Source organism: Scyliorhinus canicula, chromosome 2 (assembly GCF_902713615.1).
Source record: "Scyliorhinus canicula chromosome 2, sScyCan1.1, whole genome shotgun sequence".
Taxonomy (NCBI): Eukaryota; Metazoa; Chordata; class Chondrichthyes; order Carcharhiniformes; family Scyliorhinidae; genus Scyliorhinus; species Scyliorhinus canicula.
This window is the reverse complement of record NC_052147.1, coordinates 12545656-12560090: the sequence shown is the minus strand read 5'-3', so window position 1 is coordinate 12560090 and position 14435 is coordinate 12545656. Positions and strand designations below refer to the sequence as shown.

Genomic DNA, 14435 nt, shown 5'->3' with positions numbered 1-14435 from the left:
CTCTACAATCCAGGAAGGTCTCTGAGGTTCGATGGAGATCGAACCTCACAGCGCCAGGGGCCCGGGTTCGATCCTGGTCTTGGGTGACTGTGTGGAGTTTGCACGTTCCCACCATGTCCGAGTGGGTTTCCTCCGGGTACTCTGGTTTCATCTGGGTTCCAGTCCAAAGATTTACCGGTTAGGTGGGTTCCGGTGTTCCGGGGATAGGGCTGAGGTTGGGTGCTCTTCCGGAGGGTCGGTGAAGACTCGATGGTCCAAATGGCCTCCTTCTGCACTGTAGGGATTCTATGCATCTGTGCCACGCACGCCAAGGTGCTGGGTTTGGTGTTTATCTCATCTTGGCTCATGTGCAGATACAGCAATCGTTTGAATGAATGCAACATTTACTGGGACACAGAGCAAGGAAAATCATTCAAACAAAACATTAATGTTAATTTCTAGAGAGATCCAGTCAAAGGCAGTTTTGTTAAAGTTCTGTTAAACTTGTATAGAACACTGGTCACACCACAAAAGGGGCACAGTGAACCGCTCATGTCTCCGTGTTATCAAAAGGACACAGGGAAACTGGAAAATATGTTTTTTTTTAAAAAGCATTCACTTGGATAATACTAGAACTGTGAGCGTTTATCAGGAAAGATTGAACACATTGGGGTTCATTTCTCAAGAATGTCGAAGATATGAGTGATAGAGGTCTTTAAGATTATGAAAGGGTTTGATGGAGTGGATGTAATGATGGTGTTGCCACTTGCAGAGGAGATCAGAACATGGGGTCATAAATATGAAATAGAGTGGAATTTAGTGTTGGCAACAGGAGTCCCACACATCGTTGGCGAACTGGGGGAAACTATAGGTTGATTTTCTCGGAGATGCCCAACACAACTGAAGTACAATCAGGCACTTACCTGGACAATGCCGCGATTTCCATTCAATCAAGGCCCCAGTTGGGCAGGAATCCTGCCCCCAAGAGCTTGCCAGACAATCCGAGGATCGCAGCTCTTCCCAGTACCAAAAGTGCTGACTGTTGCCATGGACGCACTGAAGTCTTCACCAGGGACCTTTGCTGGATCCTTGGAGAAAGGTAAATGTCGGAGGATCGGGGGGTAATCAGGACTGGGTCGCCATCGATGCGGGGTAGGGGAGGGGAGGTTGGATGCAAGGGCCAGGGGGTATCATTCAGTGACCACCCCGGAACCTTCCCGATGCCGGTTCCTTGATTGGGAACTGCGTGCCAGTGAGTGAGACGCCCCTTCCGACGAGGTTGCAGGAAGACCTGACAGAGCTTTCTAGGTGGCTTTCTGGAGGTGCGGGAGACCCATGCGTGTCCCGTGAAATCCCTGAGCCGCTGTTAAATCCCAGTGGGCTCAGGGATGAGTGCTCTCGAGCGGCCCTTCAGTGAACCCAACTGACTGGCGCAGTGGGCCGAATTCCCGGTTGGGCTCCATCACTAAACGTGTGACAGTTTTCCTGCAGCCAGGAATCAGTTATGGGAAATCCCACCCGATTCTTCGGGCACAGCTGCCATCCTGCTCACTCCAGTGGGTTCCATTAAATTCCACCCAAAGTCACTCATAAGTCCCATGGAGAATTCAGGAGAAACTGCTGTACCCAGGGAGCGGTCAGAATGTGGGCTTCACGACCACTAGATAACTGGCAGCATGGTAGCACAGTGGTTAGCACCAGGCACCCGGGTTTGATTCCCGGCTTGAGTCACTGTCTGTGCGGAGTTTTTTTTATTCGTTCATTGGATGTGGGCATCGCAGGCTATGTCAGCATTTATTGCCCATCCCTAATTGCCCTTGAGAGGACAGTTAAGTGTCACACACGTTCTCCCCGTGTCTGCGTGGGTTTCCTCCGGCTGCTCCGGTTTCCTCCCACAAGTCGCGAATGACGGGCTGTTAGGTAATTTGGACATTCTGAATTCTCCCTCCGTGTACCCGAACAGGCGCCGGAATGTGGCGACGAGGGGATTTTCACAGTAACTTCATTGCAGTGTTAATGTAAGCCTACTTGTGACACCAATAATGATTATTATTATAATAAAGATTATTATTCTTATTATAGTTGAGGTGACCAGCATAGATTTGTTTAAGAGGAAGTTAGATGGACAAAAGTGGGAGGAAGGAATGGAAGGATATGATGATTGAGTTTGTTGTATTTGTAAAACCTCAGACACTTTGATCAGTTTATGAATGAAAACTTTTACCCAGGTGCTCTTATTTGGAAGGTGAACAAAGGACAAAACTGGTATAGATTCAATACATTCTTTCTTGAACATAATTGTTCACAGAATATATTCCACAGGTACCCAAGATTAGTTTCTACTACCTGCAAAAATGGTTTGGTAGGGTTGTGAATCCGATCCTTGAGGCCCCCTGGTCCGTCATCACGAAGGTGATTCTCGCTGGCAGTATCTTCCTTCCTTCCTTCCTTCTCTCGTCTGGTCTGGTCGGACAAGGTCACCTCCCACATCGAATCTTTGCTCCCCAGGCGTCCTGAGTGTCTATTGTTATCCCCTTTGCTTCAAGCTCTTTGACCACTTCCTGTGGCCTTCTGCCAATGGGGTATGGAGAGGGCATTCAGTGTTCAATGGTCCGATTGATGCCCAATTGTCAGGGCACCTGGGCCCACCCCAGGTGCCATCTCCAGTGGCGTTATTCGCACATACACCTTTACCAAATATGGCGGCGGGAATTCTTGTCACCCCAGGGTCTGGCTCAATCTGGGCTTTCAACAATAGATCGGTGCATATCAATCGGATCGATTATCTCTTGATGGCCGATTGATAGGGCAATCCGGACTCCGAATCTGGCCTTTAGTATTCGAACTTGGCCGATTGGGTGACAGAGTGACTGTGTCTTGGTTTAAACCACCCAATTATTTCATGTAAAATACCCAATTTAATCAGGCCTAAAGCATGGCCTTGCCAGAATACCACAAGTTCAACAAAGAAGAGTGTGCAGGGGAAAAGGGATACAGTGGCGTAGCGGTAATATCACTGTCCTACTAATCCTGAGGCTTTGGACTTGGGGCCTCGGTTCAAATCCCACCACGGCAGTTGGTGGATTTTATATTCGACATAAACACTGACATGAGCCAGTTAGGCTGAATGATCTGCTTCTAAGCTTTGTAACATTTACACAGCGCACCATCTCGCTACCACCTAGATCCCTTTTTTGTTCAGGATCTTTCAAATTATCTTTCTTCAAGGTATTTCTGAACTCGGGTGAAAAGCTTCATGAAGAGCCTGACATATCCGATGGTCTGTTTTGAAGGATGCATTTTGGTTGAAGTGCAAACCTTCTGACTCAGAGACCTACTGACCCAGGAAACTTTCATCTCTGTTATGGGCCAGGGTTTAGAGACCCCAAAGTATATCATGGAGTTCACCTGACCCACAACTTTTAATAGATTGTGGTTATGGGGAGCACAAGGGCCTACTTTACATGTGTGATGCAACAGAGATCTAAAGTACTTTTAAAATAAAACCATGTTTATTTATGAATCCAGTTAACACTTTATAAACCCACAGGAAACAGGCAGCACGGTAGCATTGTGGATAGCACAATCGTTTCACAGGTCCAGGGTCCCAGGTTCGATTCCGGCTTGGGTCACTGTCTGTGCGGAGTCTGCACATTCTCCCCGTGTGTGCGTGGGTTTCCTCCGGGTGCTCCGGTTTCCTCCCACAAGGTGGATTGGCCATGATAAATTGCCCTTAGTGTCCAAAATTGCCCTTAGTGTTGGGTAGAGTTACTGGGTTATGGGGATAGGGTGGAGTTGTTGACCTTGGGTAGGGTGCTCTTTCCAAGAGCCGGTGCAGACTCGATGGGCTGAATGGCCTCCTTCTGCACTGTAAATTCTATTATTCTCAATCTTAACAACTATCAACACCAATAATCCCCACAGATACAATATTCTATATGTAACCCTTCATAACTTTCCGAACGATAACCATATATTAAACACTTTTCAAAGAAAGACAGCAGGTTTAAATTCTCTACAGAAACAGGTATTACTTTGAAACCCTCAAATGAGCTGAAGAGAGTCTGTAGCTCGTAGAGAGATATCATTATACAGCTGCTTGCTGTGCCTGCAGCTATCCAGCTCTGAAAACGAAACTAAAACACACACTGTAGCTGCCTGCTCAAAAGCAAAAGTAAAAGCAGACAGACAGCCCAGCTCCACCCACACTCTGACATCACTGCAGCTATTTGATAAACACCCATTTTTTTTAAAGGTACTCCCACATGACACCTCAGAGACCCAGTTCCCCTGTTGCGAACTTGCCTTCTAATTCTGCTTGTTCCCGACAAGACTTTCGCTACAAGGTTGAAGTCTTTTTTCCCCTGAGAAAGCAATCTGTAAGTGCTTGCTGGATACGGGTACTACCCCTCACCAGCAGTGGTTACTTTTCTCTCAGAGTGCTAGCCAACAGTTTCATCTGTGGCTGGGTGGGGAGCCTTCTTGCCTTTGAGTCAGAAGGTTGTGGACTCAGGCCCTTCTCCAGAACAAAATCTACGTGATGCTGTAGTGAAGTGCTGAGAGAGTGTTGCAGTCTCCAAGGTACCTTGCCATGACACTGTTTTGGAAAAAAGTCTCAAGTAGCACCACTAGGTGGGGGAAGACAGTAGCAGAGTGGTGTTTTCATGAGACTAGTAATCCAGAGACCCAGGGTAATGTTCTGTGGAACCGGTTTTGACTGACACCACGGTACTTGGTAAAGTTTGAATTCAGTAAAAATCTGGAATTAAAAGAAGTCTAATGACGGTAGCCTTGTGGATAGCACAATTGCTTCACAGCTCCAGGATCCCAGGTTCGATTCTGGCTTGGGTCACTGTCTGTGCAGAGTCTGCACATCCTCCCCGTGTGTGCGTGGGTTTCCTCCGGGTGCTCCGGTTTCCTCCCACAGTCCAAAGATGTGCAGGTTAGGTGGATTGGCCATGATAAATTGCCCTTAGTGTCCAAAATTGCCCTTAGTGTTGGGTGGGGTTGCTGGGTTATGGGGATAGGGTGGAGGTGTTGACCTTGGGTAGGATGCTCTTTCCAAGAGCCGATGCAGACTCGATGGGCCGAATGGCCTCCTTCTGCACTGTAAATTCTATGATATCTATGAACAGTTGTCGATTGTTGTAAAATGCCATCTAGTTCACTAATGTCCTTCAGGGGAAGTTACCTGGTCTGGCCTACATGTGACTCCAGCAATGCACCCTCTGAAAACCACTCAGGTCAAGGGCAATTTATAATAATCTTTATTAGTGTCACAAGTAGGCTTACATTAACACTGCAATGAAGTTTCTGTGAAAATCCCCCAGTCGCCACATTCTGGCGCCTGTTCGGGTACACAGAGGGAGAATTAAGGATGTCCAATTCACCTAACAGCACGTCTTTCGGAATTTGTGGGAGGAAACCGGAACACCTGGAGGAAACCCACGGAGACATGGAGAGAACGTGCAGACTCCGCACAGACAGTGACCCAAGCCGCAATTGAGCCTGGGACCGTGGCGCTGTGAAGCAACAGTGCCAAACATTGTGTTACCGTGCTGCCCATCCCTCCTTTTAGGGATGGGCAACAAATGCTGACCTTTCCAACGATGTCCACATCAATGAATAAATAAAATAAAAACTATTCCTTGTTATTACATTGCTGCTTGTACAAAACCTGTAAAGTGTAAATTGGCTGCCACAAATCCTTCATTACAACAGCGGCTACACTTAAAAAAAAAAGCATTTTGGGATGTCCCGAGGCCAAACAGAATTACATACATGCAAGTCAACATGATTCTAAAACCAGAGGCTAGATGGCCAATCTGAAATTGGTGTCCTGACCCATCAAGGTAAAAATGGCTTTATTTAGCACAATTCAGCCACCGCATTGCACACACAGCAGAGATGGGCACAAAGGGTGATTCTTGGGAGACCCCCAAATCGGGTTTCGCGTCAGGATCTGGGCCCATCGCGAGTCACCTGGCTTGCTACACCCGCCAAGATGTGGATCATGCCCTCGCTGTGCGTGATGTGGACAATGATATTTCAATGAGCTATTATGCTCATTTAAATATCCCAATGCTGCTTTCACTTGGTGCCCGGGAGTCAACGGCCGTGCCCGCGAGACCTCAGCCGGGCGCCCATTTGAACTGGTTTCCATAACCGTGGACCAGGGATGATGGCAACCCGGGAGGGGTCTTGGTGGCTATTAGAGCCCCCTGGGTAGTTGGGAACTGGGCAGGGTATTAGATGGCACTACCCTGGTACCCGGGCACCCTGGCGGTGACACTGGGCTCCCTGGCAGTGCCAATGTGCCCAGGTGCCTGTTTGACACTGCCAAGGGTGAGGCCAAGAAGGGGGTCATGCCCATGAAAGGGGGAATGAAGGCGCTGCAGGAAGTTTAGGCTGGTGAAGAGGGTGGGTTCCTGAAAGCGGTGGGGGGTTGGGGTGGGGTGTGGAGATCGGTCCAGCCGTGCAAAATGGACCGCGATGTGTGAAGCGCCGGTCGCACCAGCGCATTCAACTCCCCAGTACAGGAACAATTTCTTAGTCCAGCCTCGACCAGGGAGAAACTCCCCAAGGCCCCAAAATATGACAGATTGCTATTGAATTGTGGTCTGCATCTCGACACTGTAGCCACTGCAAAGCACGCGCCAAAAGCAAAACAAATACCAAACTATCTACTCTGCACACAAATACCAAACTGTCTCCCCTGTACACAAATACCAATCTGACTCCCCTGTACACAAATACCAATCTGACTTCCCTGTACACAAATACCAAACTGACTTCCCTGTACACAAATACCAAACTGACTTACCTGTACACAAATACCAATCTGACTCCCCTGTACACAAATACCAAACTGACTTCCCTGTACACAAATACCAATCTGACTCCCCTGTACACAATACCAATCTGTCTCCCCTGTACACAAATACCAAACTGACTTACCTGTACACAAATACCAATCTGACTCCCCTGTACACAAATACCATCTGACTTCCTGTACACAAATACCAATCTGACTCCCCTGTACACAAATACTAATCTGACTTCCCTGTACACAAATACCAATCTGACTCCCCTGTACACAAATACCAATCTGACCCCCCTGTACACAAATACCAATCTCACTTCCCTTGTACACAAATACTAATCTGACTTCCCTGTACACAAATACCAATCTGATTCCCTGTACACAATACCAATCTGACTTCCATGTGCACAAATACCAATCTGTCTCCCCTGTACACAAATACCAATCTGACTTCCCTGTACACAAATACCAATCTGTCTCCCCTGTACACAAATACCAATCTGACTTCCCTGTACACCAATACAATCTGTCTCCCCTGTACACAAATACCAATCTGACTCCCTGTACACAAATACTAATCTGACTTCCCTGTACACAAATACCAATCTGACTCCCCTGTACACAAATACCAATCTGACTCCCCTGTACACAAATACCAATCTGACTTCCCTGTACACAAATACCAATCTGACTCCCCTGTACACAAATACCAATCTCACTTCCCATGTACACAAATACCAATCTGACTTCCCTGTACACAAATACCAATCTGACTTCCCTGTACACAAATACCAATCTGACTTCCCTGTACACAAATACCAATCTGACTTCCCATGTACACAAATACCAATCTGACTCCCCTGCATGCAAATAACTATCTGACTTCCCTGTACACAAATACCAATCTGACTTCCCTGTACACAAATACCAATCTGACTTCCCTGTACACAAATACCATATGACTTCCCTATACACAAATACCAATCTGACTTCCCTGTACAACAAATACCAATCTGACTCCCCGCATGCAAATAACTATCTGACTTCCCTGTACACAAATACCAATCTGTCTCCCCTGTACACAATAACAATCTGACTCCCCTGCACGCAAATACCAATCTGACTTCCCTGTACACAAATACCTATCTGACTTCCCTGTACACAAATACCAATCTGACTCCCCTGTACACAAATACCAATCTGACTTCCCTGTACACAATACCAATCTGGCTTCTCTGTACACAAATACCGATCTGGTTCCCCTGCACACAAATACCGATCGGACTCCCCCCGTACACAATACCAATCTGACGTCCCTGTACGCAAAGACCATCTGACTTCCCGGTACACAAATACCAATCTGACTTCCCTGTACACAAATACCAATCTGACTTCCCCTGTAAACAAATACCAATCTGTCTCCCCAGTACACAATACCAATCTGACTTCCCTGTACAGAAATACTAATCTGACTTCCCTGTACACAAATACCAATCTGATTCCCCTGTACACAAATCCCATCTGACTTCCAGTACACAAATACCAATCTGTCTCCCCTGTACACAAATACAATCTGACTTCCCTGTACACAATACCAATCTGTCTCCCCATGTCACACAAATACCAATCTGACTTCCCTGTACACAATACCAATCTGTCTCCCCTGTACACAAATACCAATCTGACTTCCCTGTACACAAATACTAATCTGACTTCCCTGTACACAAATACCAATCTGACTCCCCTGTACACAAAATACCAATCAGGCTCCCCCAGTACACAAATACCAATCTGAGTTCTCTGTACACAAATACCAATCTGACTCCCGTACACAAATACCAGTCTGACTTTTTTGTACAAATACCAATCTGACTTCCCTGTACACAAATACCAATCTGACTTCCCTGTACACAAATAACGATCTGACTTCCCTGTACACAAATACCAATCTGATTCCCCTGTACACAAATACCAATCTGACTTCCCTGTACACAGATGCCAATCTGACTCCCCTGTACACAAATACCAATCTGACTTCCCTGTACACAAATACCAATCTGACTTCCCTGTACACAAATACCATCTGACTTCCCTGTACACAGATGCCAATCTGACTCCCCTGTACACAAATACCAATCTGATTCCCCTGTACACAAATACCAATCTGACTTCCCTGTACACAGATGCCAATCTGACTCCCCTGTACACAAATACCAATCTGACTCCCTGTACACAAATACCAATCTGACTCCCCTGTACACAAATACCAATCTGTCCTCCCCTGTACACAAATACCAATCTGACTTCCCTGTACACAAATACTAATCTGACTTCCCTGTACACAAATACCAATCTGACTCCCCTGTACACAAATACCAATCTGACTCCCCTGTACACAAATAACCAATCTCACTTCCCTTGTACACAAATACCAATCTGACTCCCCTGTACACAAATACCAATCTCACTTCCCATGTACACAAATACCAATCTGACTTCCCTGTACACAAATACCATTCTGACTTCCCTGTACACAAATACCAATCTGACTTCCCTGTACACAAATACCAATCTCACTTCCCATGTACACAAATACCAATCTGACTCCCCTGCATGCAAATAACTATCTGACTTCCCTGTACACAAATACCAATCTGACTTCCCTGTACACAATACCTATCTGACTTCCCTGTACAACAAATACCAATATGACTTCCCTATACACAAATACCAATCTGACTTCCCTGTACACAAATACCAATCTGACTCCCCGCATGCAAATAACTATCTGACTTCCCTGTACACAAATACCAATCTGTCTCCCCTGTACAACAATACAATCTGACTCCCCTGCACGCAAATACCAATCTGACTTCCCTGTACCACAAATACCTATCTGACTTCCCTGTACACAAATACCAATCTGGCTTCTCTGTACACAAATACCGATCTGGTTCCCCTGCACACAAATACCGATCGGACTCCCCCGTACACAAATACCAATCTGACTTCCCTGTACACAAATACCAATCTGACTTCCCTGTACACAAATACCAATCTGACTTCCCTGTACACAAATACCAATCTGACTTCCCTGTAAACAAATACCAATCTGTCTCCCCAGTACACAAATACCAATCTGACTTCCCTGTACAGAAATACTAATCTGACTTCCCTGTACACAAATACCAATCTGATTCCCCTGTACACAAATCCCAATCTGACTTCCATGTACACAAATACCATCTGTCTCCCCGGTACACAATACCAATCTGACTTCCCTGTACACAAATACCAATCTGTCTCCCCTGTACACAAATACCAATCTGACTTCCCTGTACACAAATACCAATCTGTCCTCCCCTGTACACAAATACCAATCTGACTTCCCTGTACACAATACTATCTGACTTCCCTGTACACAAATACCAATCTGACTCCCCTGTACACAAATACCAATCAGGCTCCCCAGTACACAAATACCATCTGAGTTCTCTGTACACAAATACCAAGCTGACTCCCCGTACACAAAATACCAGTCTGACTTTTTTGTACAAATACCAATCTGACTTCCCTGTACACAAATACCAATCTGACTTCGCTGTACACAAATAACGATCTGACTTCCCTGTACACAAATACCAATCTGATTCCCCTGTACACAAATACCAATCTGACTTCCCTGTACACAGATGCCAATCTGACTCCCCTGTACACAAATACCAACTGACTTCCTGTACACAAATACCAATCTGACTCCCCTGTACACAAATACCAAACTGACTTCCCTGTACACAAATACCAATCTGACTCCCCTGTACACAAATACCAATCTGTCTCCCCTGTACACAAATACCAATCTGACTTCCCTGTACACAAATACCAATCTGATTCCCCTGTACACAAATACCAATCTGACTTCCCTGTACACAAATACCAATCTGACTCCCCGTACACAAATACCAATCTGACTTCCCTGTACACAAATACCAATCTGACTCCCCTGTACACAAATACCAATCTGACTCCCCTGTACACAAATACCAATCAGACTCCCCTGTACACAAATACCAATCTGACTTCCCTGTACACAAATAGCCAATCTGATTCCCCTGTACACAAATACCAATCTGACCTTCCATGTGCACAAATTACCAATCTGTCTCCCCTGTACACAAATACCATCTGACTTCCCTGTACACAAATACCAATCTGTCCTCCCTGTACACAAATACCAATCTGACTTCCCTGTACACAAATACCAATCTGTCTCCCCTGTACACAAATACCAATCTGACTTCCCTGTACACAAATACCAATCTGACTTCCCTGTACACAAATACCAATCTGACTCCCCTGTACACAAATACCAATCTGACTCTCCTGTACACAAATACCAATCTGACTTCCCTGTACACAAATACCAATCTCACTTCCCTTGGTACACAAATACCAATCTGACTCCCCTGTACACAAATACCATCTCACTTCCCATGGACACAAATACCAATCTGACTTCCCTGTACACAAATACCAACTGACTTCCCTGTACACAAATACCAATCTGACTTCCCTGTACACAAATACCAATCTCACTTCCCATGTACACAAATACCAATCTGACTTCCCTGTACACAAATACCAATCTGACTCCCCTATACACAAATACCTATCTGACTTCCCTGTCACAAATACCTATCTGACTTCCCTGTACACAAATACTAATCTGACTTCCCTGTACACAAATACCAATCTGTCTCCCCTGTACACAAATAACAATCTGACTCCCCTGCACGCAAATACCAATCTGACTTCCCTGTACACAAATACCTATCTGACTTCCCTGTACACAATACCAATATGACTTCCCTGTACACAAATACCAATCTGACTTCGCTGTACACAATACCAATCTGGCTTCTCTGTACACAAATACCGATCTGGTTCCCTGCACACAAATACCGATCGGACCTCCCCCGTACACAAATACCAATCTGACGTCCCTGTACGCAAATACCAATCTGACTTCCCTGTACACAAATACCATCTGACTTCCCTGTACACAAATATCCAATCTGACTTCCCTGTAACAAATACCAATCTGTCTCCCCTGTACATAAATACCATCTGACTTCCCTGTACAGACATACTAATCTGACTTCCCTGTACACAAATACCAATCTGATTCCCCTGTACACAAATCCCAATCTGACTTCCATGTACACAAATACCAATCTGATTCCCCTGTACACAAATACCAATCTGATTCCCCTGTACACAAATATCGATCTGTCTACCCCAGTACACAAATACCAATCTGACTCCCCAGTACACAAATACCAATCTGTCTCCCCTGTACACAAAATACCATCTGACTTCCCTGTACACAAAACTAATCTGACTTCCCTGTACACAAATCCAATCTGACTCCCCTGTACACAAATACCAATCAGGCTCCCCAGTACACAAATACCAATCTGAGTTCTCGTACACAAATACCAATCTGACTCCCCGTACACAATACCAGTCTGACTTTTTGTACAATACCAATCTGACTTCCCTGTACACAAATACCAATCTGACTTCCCTGTACAACAAATAACGATCTGACTTCCCTGTACACAAATACCAATCTGATTCCCCTGTACACAAATACCCAATCTGACTTCCCTGTACACAGATGCCATCTGACTCCCCTGTACACAATACCAATCTGATGCCCCTGTACACAAATACCAATCTGACTTTTTGTACACAAATACCAATCTGTCTCCCCTGTATACAATACCAATCTGTTTCTCCTGTACACAAATACCAATCTGACTCCCCTGTACACAAATACCAATCTGATTGCCTGTACACAAATACCAAACTGACTTCCCTGTACACAAATACCAATCTGATTCCCCTGTACACAAATACCAATCTGATTCCCCTGTACACAAATACCAATCTGACTTTTTTGTACACAAATACCTATCTGACTTCCCTGTACACAATACCAATCTGACTTCCCTGGTACACAAATAACGAGCTGACTTCCCTGTACACAAATACCAATCTGTATTCCCTGCACACAAATACCAATCTGACTTCCCTGTACACAGATACCAATCTGACTTTCCCTGTACACAATTACCAATCTGATTCCCCTGTACACAAATACTAATCTACTTCCATGTACACAAATACCAATCTGTCTCCCCTGTACACAAAAATACCAATCTGACTTCCCTGTACACAAATACCCATTCTGTCTCCCCTGTACACAAATACCAATCTGACTTCCCCTGTACACAAATACCAATCTGACTCCCCTGTACACAAATACCATCTGATTCCCCTGTACACAATACCAACCTGACTTCGCTGTACACAAACACCCAATCTGACACCCCTGTACACAAATACCAATCTGATTCCCACTGCACCACAAAATACCAATCTGATTCCCCTGCACACAAATACCAATCTGATTCCCCTGGCACGACACAAATACCAATCTGATTCCCCTGTCCACAAATCCATCTGACTTTTTTGTACACAAATACCTATCTGACCTCCCTGTACACAAATACCAATCTGTCTCCCCTGTACACAAAGACCGATCAACTCCCCTGTACACAAATACCAATCTGACTTCCCTGTACACAGATACCATCTGACTTCCCCTGTACACAAATACCAATCGGATTCCCCTGTACACAAATACCAATCTGATTCCCCTGTACACAATACCAATCTGACTTCCCTGTACACAGATACCAATCTGACTCCCTGTACACAAATACCAATCTGATTCCCCTGTACACAATACCAATCTACTTTTTGTACACAAATACCAGTCTGACTCCCCTGTACACAAATACCAATCTGTCTCCCCGGTACACAAATATCATGTGACCCCCCTGTATACAAATACCAATCTGACTTCCCTGTAACACAAAATACCAATCTGACTTCCTCTGTACACAAATACCATCTATCCCCCCGTACACAAATACCAAGATCTGACTACCCTGTACACAAATACCAATCTGACTTCCCTGTACACAAATACCAATCTGACTCCCCTGTACACAAATACCAATCTGATTCCCCTGTACACCAATACCAATCTGACTCCCCTGTACACAAATACCAATCTGATTCCCCTGTACACAAATACCAATCTGACTCCCCTGTACACAAATACCAATCTGACTCCCCAGTACACAAATACCAATCTGACTTCCCTGTACACAAATACCAATCTGTCTCCCCTGTACACAAATACCAATCTGACTCCCCTGTACACAAATACCATCTGACTTCCCTGTACACAAATACCAAATCTGACTTCCCTGTACACAAATACCAAATCTGACTACCCTGTACACAAATACCAATCTGACACACCCTGTACACAAATACCAATCTGACTACCCTGTACACAAATACCAATCTGACTCCCCTGTTCACAAATACCGATCTGACTCCCCTGTACACAAATACCAATCTGACTCCCCTGTACACAAATACTAATCTGATTCCCCTGTACACAAATACCAATCTGACTCCCCTGTACACAAATACCAATCAGGCTCCCCAGTACACAAATACCAATCTGACTTCTCTGTACACAAATACCAAT

At 45.1% G+C, this 14435-nt stretch overlaps 1 protein-coding gene across 1 annotated transcript in view; it reads left to right on the top strand.

Moving 5' to 3' along the window:
* nrxn3a (neurexin 3a) overlaps nucleotides 1–14435 on the top strand; it is a 1956983-nt gene that overhangs the window by 809583 nt on the left and 1132965 nt on the right. The gene's annotated exons all lie outside the window — the stretch shown is intronic.